General features: G+C 42.0%; 1 protein-coding gene across 1 annotated transcript in view; it reads left to right on the plus strand.

The window, feature by feature from the left end:
- LOC104573699 (transcription factor COE3) overlaps positions 1–7,500 on the plus strand; it is a 108,636-nt gene that overhangs the window by 5,339 nt on the left and 95,797 nt on the right. The gene's annotated exons all lie outside the window — the stretch shown is intronic.

Here is a 7,500-nt window from a genome sequence, read left to right on the forward strand (position 1 = left end):
CCAATTTTTTTCCAATTGTGGCTGTCATTTTATGTCAAATAGCAAATATGTAACTAATAAACCAAAGTTGCTATAATTGAAACTAATTACACATGCCGGTTGCGTATTCCAACATGAATTTACATACCTAGATTAACTGTATGCCTTCTTCACTCTGCCTCTGCTGTGTTTTGCTGCTCCCCGTGTTTGGTAAAAGCGCGTGTGTTCAGAAAATTTGCATCGAATGCCAGGTAAATCTATTTTGGCATTATTTTCATTGTAAAAGATTGTGTTTTTGGCAGCAGTGAAGCAATTTTTTCTCGACAGCGTGGTAGCAGCAAAAGTCAATTTTTGATGGACCGTAGATGTTGAAATAGGTCCCTCAAAGTAATAAATGGAAGCAAGAAATGTGCATATGACACCAGTATTGCGAAGAAGAGGGCCAGGCTGTTTTGAAGAAGGCTTGTATTTCAGTAGCTTTCATTACAAAGTTATCTTTTGATCATGAACTTTGCTGTCCAGTGACTGAAAAATTAAACCTGGAGAACTCGGCGAGTTAAGCCTAAAGAAATATGCACCACCAGTGGAGAGCAATGCTAATGTTTAACTAGCTGAAATAGCTGTTTGCTTAGTGGAGAATGTGAGGTATCTGACAGAAGGGACATCTCTCTTATTAGTAATCAAATAGGGCTGACCAGTTGTTGCCATCACTCTGGGATTGTGTCAGGCAATTGAGAACAAGTTCAACACTTTATAGAACTCGAAGTACAAAAATCAATATCATTATATTTGTCTTTAGTGTTTTAGCTATGGAAATCATATAGCACTGGATTGTTGCCTTGTGAGCTGAATTTATTTCTGCTTTATTGGCTGAAAACATTTGGAAGCGGAGGGATGTCGGTGGAATAGCCAACGCAGGAGCGCGCGCCAGAGTTTCCGTTCCTGCGCTGCGGGCATGGTCATTGTTGGGAGTTTGCAAGACGTGCGCGATGTGTTCGGATGTAGATGACGAATTGCGTTGAGGTGCGGCCACTGCAGAGCACCAGAAAATGTGCTGGAAATGACAATTAGAAAAACACTTGGCTGTTAGGTGCTCGGTCAGACTTCCATTTAGAGATATGGTCAGGGTGAGCATTTCTTGCCTCTTGAATGTACGTTGACACATTTACAAGCAGTTTGTGTTTATAGTCCATATGCGCAATGAAATGCAATGCAAATGATGCTTTTGCAATAATTAGGGATTATATTGATACGTAACTAATAATGTGCTTGAATCACGGCGAGTCAAATTATATTAGTTCTGCGAAGGGTGATCCCAACAAAATCGCAGTAAGCTCTGCGAGATCTCTGCTTTTGTACCCTCTCCAAACTCTCGGAAGTATGTTACAATTTGATATTCTAGAAGCATGAGAAGATATAAAAAATCAGAAAACATTTGGTTAATGGGTTTATCATGTTTATTTGAATAAGGAAGATTGAAACTCCATTTATGCCTAGCATAAATGCTTTAGAGATCTTAATTATTGATGAAAAATCTGCTGTGCTTCTAAATTTAAAGATATGGCAATTTTATAGGAATTTTAATCACCTTCTGCATTAGGATTTTTCAAGGTTTTGCATTTATGAGAACGGGACCTATTTTAGCCTCCTAAAGAGAGTTGTCACGTATAATGTCAACACACTGCTCGAACGCTCCTGCGCGCGCGGGTGCCTTAGGAAGGAGTTGGGTGCGATGCTCCTCATCTCAAGATGTGCTTTTGAAAAGCCCCTGAACGTAACGTTCACCGCGAGCAAATCGCAGCAGCTGGGCAAGGAGGGCGCGTGTGTGAAAAAGCCCTGTCAGGCAGATAGTCCTGTGAAACAATTGGGGTGTATTTTAAATTCCTAATAATAATTTACATTTGCTCGATCCACGCATTAATATAGTTTGTTACCTGCGTTTGTTGCCGGTGCTGAATTCCTGGTTTGTGTTTCCTCCTGAGCGTCACAGAAGCAAATTTCCCCCATCAAATTTGTGGGTCAATTTACAGTTGCCCATAAGAAGTGCTATGTTGGCTTAAAGAAAGAATTATATACAATATGTTTCAGCAGATCCCTTTGTCCTTTGGATACGTTTAGCAGCTTTTGACCAGATAAGGCATATTTGTCCTCGGGATACAAACCAATAATTCAACCCTGAATTGAGATCTATGACCACCCATTTGTTGTAGCCCACACTGAGAATCTGGGTGAGGATCTGAATTGTTTATCACACTAGGAGAAAAGGGGAAAAAAAACGCAACTCTTGTGATTCAGGAGTACTGATTTCTTAATGTTTAAAATACTTTAAACAAACTTATGTGAATTGTACATTTGAATCCCGCAGTAGATTTTAAATGTAGGAAAAGACAAAGGCCATGAAAACAGTTTTATATTTTGCACGCCTTGCCAGCCTTTTAATTCGCTGGGAATATTTACTTACATCAACTTGCTTTTTCTCATGAAGCATGGCTGGGGATATACAGTTTTATTACAGTATACATTTAAATATATTCTAGCGTATCAGGGCTATTCAGACAACATAGTAACTCACATAGTAAAGAACAACCCCACCATAAATTGTAGTGCAGTCAGTAAAAAGATGCCACAGAAAAAGTGTCCCTGGGAAATTAGATTGACCCAAAGAAAAGCAAATAAAAGAAAGGAAAAGGCCCATATTTTCTTTGCGGTGTTGCTGAAAAGGATGGGAGTATCATTTTCATAGTGGAATAATGTTTTCTGGGAAAACACAAAAGCAGATGTTCCTCATTAGGAACACCCATTGTCTACATATCACAACTATGAACAGATAAATCTATCCTATTTCACCCATACATTCCAATGGCTGTAAATGATTACAGGGTGCCGCTGGAACTGCTAAACCAAAACCACTCTGTGTGCTAAAATAATTCTTCGGTGCCATCGCGGGGTGTTTTATTAGCAGGTACGGAAATTCCCGGTAAGATCCATCCTCTGGACTTTTCCTTGCCTTGTTTGCCTTGAATGTATATGAAGGCTCAGTGTCCAACTGTTGAAAACTGAAAAGAGTGATTGTGGCGGAGCCGGGCGGCCGGATTACATTACTATCCAAACATGAAGTGGCAGCTCGGCGCTGGAGCCGCGGCGGGGCTGCCCGCGCGCCCGGAATGCGCTCGCAGCGCCGGCCCCATCGCTCCGCAGCGCTTTTCCAGATGGTCCTATCACCGGCATGCTGCTCGTTGGCATCTCTGTGGGTAGTAAATACCCCCCTCCCCAATAAATCTGGCATTATTCTATAGAGTTTAGGGGACTTATCATTCCAAGTGTGTCCTACTTTCCTGTATGGAAGCCAGACATCTGTTTATCCCATTTCTTTCATACAGAGTTTGGAATAGCTTTAGTTTTGGGGAATAAAAAGTTTTGTCATATTTAACAGCTGTTACAAAATTTCAATCCTGTAGGCTCTTAAAATACTTTTGAGCTGACCTCAGATTTTATACGGAATTGACGCTGCTCGTAGACACCCCCCTTAACCTCTCGCTGCCCGCGATCTCGCATTATTTTCCCTAAATGAGTTGCCTGTTCACACCAGGGCTCTTTACAGCGGAGCCCCGCTAAAGAGCCCTAGTTCATTTAAACTACAAGTTTACACCTTTAAAGCAATTGTGGAGCGGGCGCTGGAGCCGGCTGGGAGTTTTTCCCTATTTTTTTATTTTTTTTTAGTCAACAGTGTTTCCTTTCACTTCCTGTCACAAAGGTCAAAGAAAGGCGACCTTTGCTGGCAGTCCTAGTCACTGAATTATTCATGTGATTGACTTTTTGTCAGTGCACACAGTTGTGCTCTGGGACATTTTATTCATTTACCTCATTTAAAGCGCCTTTCTGCACCTGTTCAAGTATTAATATCATGTAATTTGGGCCTAATGCCGATTTTGCTGAACACTCATTATATTTTTTATTAGCTATATTTCCAAACGATTATGTATGATTATTACCGAGCCTTACAAACAGCAATGGGTTATTCCCTAGACCTTTACATCTTCTTGTCAGGTTGTTTTCAGAAGCAAGGAGGATAAACATTTGACCAGTCCCAATGTTTTTATTCCTACTCCATATCCAACCAGAGAACTTAAAGCTTTTTCCCTTATGGCTTTGCGAAAGCATGATTAAATCCAACTCTGCCGAAGCTGTACAAATGCCAGCATTTATAAGGTCAACGCTTTTGTTAAAAATGCTATGTAAATGAGGATCTGCAAAAAGGGACATTAAATAAAATTAAATTCATTGTCTTCTTTAATGTCATTTACATTTTGGCTAAGCCCTGGCCTGTCAAGGAGGATTTTTTAAATAATTTTAATTACACATCATTTAGAGATCCAAGGTTTTCTATTCAGTAGCATTTGGATAACCTGCAAAATGGTGACTGTTTATTAACTTCTTAAATGACAACTTGTCATTTCATCTGCATAATGCAAGGAAAACAGAAGAATTTTGTGTCTTTTTTATACTAAAAAAAATCTTATTTTTCTTTAAGATGTGCATGTAACTATTGACGAATAGGATGGACCTCAGTAATATCTCAGTCCTTTATTTTGCTTTCATCGTCCTATCAGGACTGCTAGCTTAAGAGTATATTAAAAAAAAAAAAAAAAAAAAAAAGAACTTTCCTGGTTTAAGGAACCAATTCTTGAGGATTTTTCCGGCAGGAACGCGGCGCTTCCGAAGGCGTCGCGCGGATGCTGGGGTGGCTCCGGGGCCCGCGCGTTGCAGGCTGGGGAGGTCGCAGCACAACTTGGAGGCTGCAGGGGAGCAGAAGGAAATTTAAGATGGGAGCGAGCCGTGTAATCCAGCAACGCTGAAATCACCGTGTGGAAAAAAATCCCGAAACGGCACGTTGTACGTGCTGCTTTTTCTCCCTCGTCTCGTTTGCTTTTTCCCCCTCTCATTTTCTGTTTTGCTCAGGCCACCTAAGTTACGCCGTTTGCATCATTCTCCCTGAGTCTCCGCTCCTAATCAGTGCACAAACTCCAGTTAATGAAATTTGTGTAAATACCTCCTGTGCTAGCCAAGGAATGCGCTCGCATCCATCTTCAAAACCCTGGGTCTCGAGTAAATCCCAAATGTGTTAGATGAGACTTCTGTAACACTTCTTTTTTTCCCTGTATAATACTTGATTATTTGTATGAAGCCGCAAGTATTGCATTACTGCTGTACAAAGGAATAATAAAATAGCATGTTCTTGTGAGAAAGGAAGAGAGGGGGAAGGGATTTAAGCAAAGCTGTCAAAAACTATACTACAGGAGGGATCCTGATACAAACCATCCTGTGCTTCTGCTGCAGCCTTATCAGGTGAAAAGCAAAGATACTGCCAGAGCCCGTAATTTTGTTAGGTTGCCTTTGATGAATTGGATTAGGTTATGGAAAAATCTTTCAAACTCAGAGTTCTGGTACGCGAGCTTACAGGAAGTAAATAATTACCCTCAGACAGCAGATAATTAAAAAAAACAACCTGTGAAACAAAGTGGCAGAAGCGGTTTTAATGATGCTGCTTTTATAACGGCCGCGTACAAAGGAAGGGCCTCGGGAGCGGGCGCCTTCGGAGCCGGCCCCGGTGCGAGAGCGCCGGGCGCCCTTCGGAGCGCGGCGCCGGGAACCCGCGCGGACAGGGTGGCGGTGGGAGACACGCTGCAAGACATGGAAATTCCAAGCTGGAACGATGGAAATTGTCCCTGCAGATGCCAGGAAGTGATTGACAAGCAGGGCTACAGGAAGTGAAAACTCGGGGAGCTTAACCTGGGCTTGGCAGCGCTTGCAGAGCTTACGCGCTAAGAAAATGAAAACCATTCAGCGCGGCCCGGCTGCCAGAACACAAGCTCCTCTTGTTTGTTTATCTTAATGGCAGATCTCACAAAAATGTTTGCGGTCAAAACTATATATAATACAACATTATACTGGCATTATTAGTACTCTATTAAAATAAAGATGTAACTGCGCTTTACAAAAAAAAAATCTGAAGCTGGGGAATTTTACAGGGTACTCTGGATTTTATGAGATTCAGCGATTTGGCTTTTCTGTTAACTGTTTTGGTTCATTAGCATTTTAGGCCGAAGAGAACTCGTGGTTTATTGGTATACCAGTTGAGTTGAAATCAGCTATGGCTTGCCCCATTCCAGGTTTTATTTTGCTATTGAACGGACTCTTTTTATTCTTCAAAGGTGGAAAAAATCCCGAGTGCAGATAGCATTTGTTCTGCGGAGAGGGAGCGCGTTTGTTCCGCGGGGTTTGTGGACTCCAGCGTGCTGAGGCTAGGGGCAAATTAAAAAAAAAGAGCAAAAATCTCCTGATACTTTCAGCAAAAGTTTCACAGCCAGAAATTTGCACAGCCCCAGTCATCAGATGGCCGCGGTGCCAGGAGCGCATAAACTGCATCATGTGAAAACAGCAGTGAGGATAGTGTTGTGTTTTCCCAATAATTCACTAGGAAATGAGTTTAACATGTGTGGAAAGGAAGGGGCTTACATTTGTGTTGTTGTAAGACATGTAGCATAGGCCCAGCTAGCGGAAGGAGTCGGCTCCAGCTTGTCTCTAGTGAAAGACGAAACACGGCTACACATCTGGTGAGAAAGAGCAGTTCATTTGCCGAGACAGCGGCTCGGGCCGCCTGAAAGAAGCTATTTTGACAGAAACAAAGCCAGGGGGGCGGGGGGAAGCGATTAGCGGGATCTGCTCACTAAAAACTCCTTGCCCTTAATGATAAAGAAATAGTAGGGAAGGAAATAAAGAAACCCGGCCTAATCCTTAAACACGGTTTAAGCAGGCTTTTAAAAGGGGGGAATACAAACAGTGACTTCCATACACAGCTCCCGCTGCACTTTGTGGAAGTTCCGATTAAAAATGAGGAGAAATTCAGAGAAAAAAAAATCAGAAAGTCGAAGGAGTTTTTAAAAATCAAAAGTCCAGGCTTAGCTGTAGGATAAATTTGTGTTACCGTGGCATACGTGCATTGGAAGAAATTAATCTGGCTGCAAGTAAGGAAACGATACACTCATTTACCAGGCAAATTCACTCCTGAAAATCTGAAATGCCCTGCGTTGCCTGCTGGGCTTGTGGCTGCACGAAGACTCACTTTAGTCCTAAAGCAAACAACAAGGAGACCTATCAAAAATCTCAATCTACAAAAAAAATCACAATCCTCCAGCTTGAGTGAGGTTATTAATACACAAAGGATGGATGTGAGTGCCCTTTATTTTGAATAACAAGCAGTGAAATTGAATTGGTCTTGGTATTGTGTGGATTGTCAGGAATGCTCTTTACCAATCCAGATTTGATTAGGATTTCCTCTATATGTTTGTGCAGTTCTTCTGTGCTTCGTGAGACGCTGCTGGGCAGCAGCCTTCCCTTACCTAATCCAGGCAGTCTTATTAACATATATACATGTGTGCATAGGTTTATATGTGTGTATTTGGCTATGTGAGCAGTGACCTTAGGCAGAGCTTTGCTGTGCTGGGCATGGGCGGCGTGGGG

Source organism: Tinamus guttatus, unplaced genomic scaffold, assembly GCF_059628265.1.
Source record: "Tinamus guttatus ecotype Peru unplaced genomic scaffold, ASM5962826v1 Tinamus_guttatus_pri_ptg000079l, whole genome shotgun sequence".
Classification (NCBI taxonomy): Eukaryota; Metazoa; Chordata; class Aves; order Tinamiformes; family Tinamidae; genus Tinamus; species Tinamus guttatus.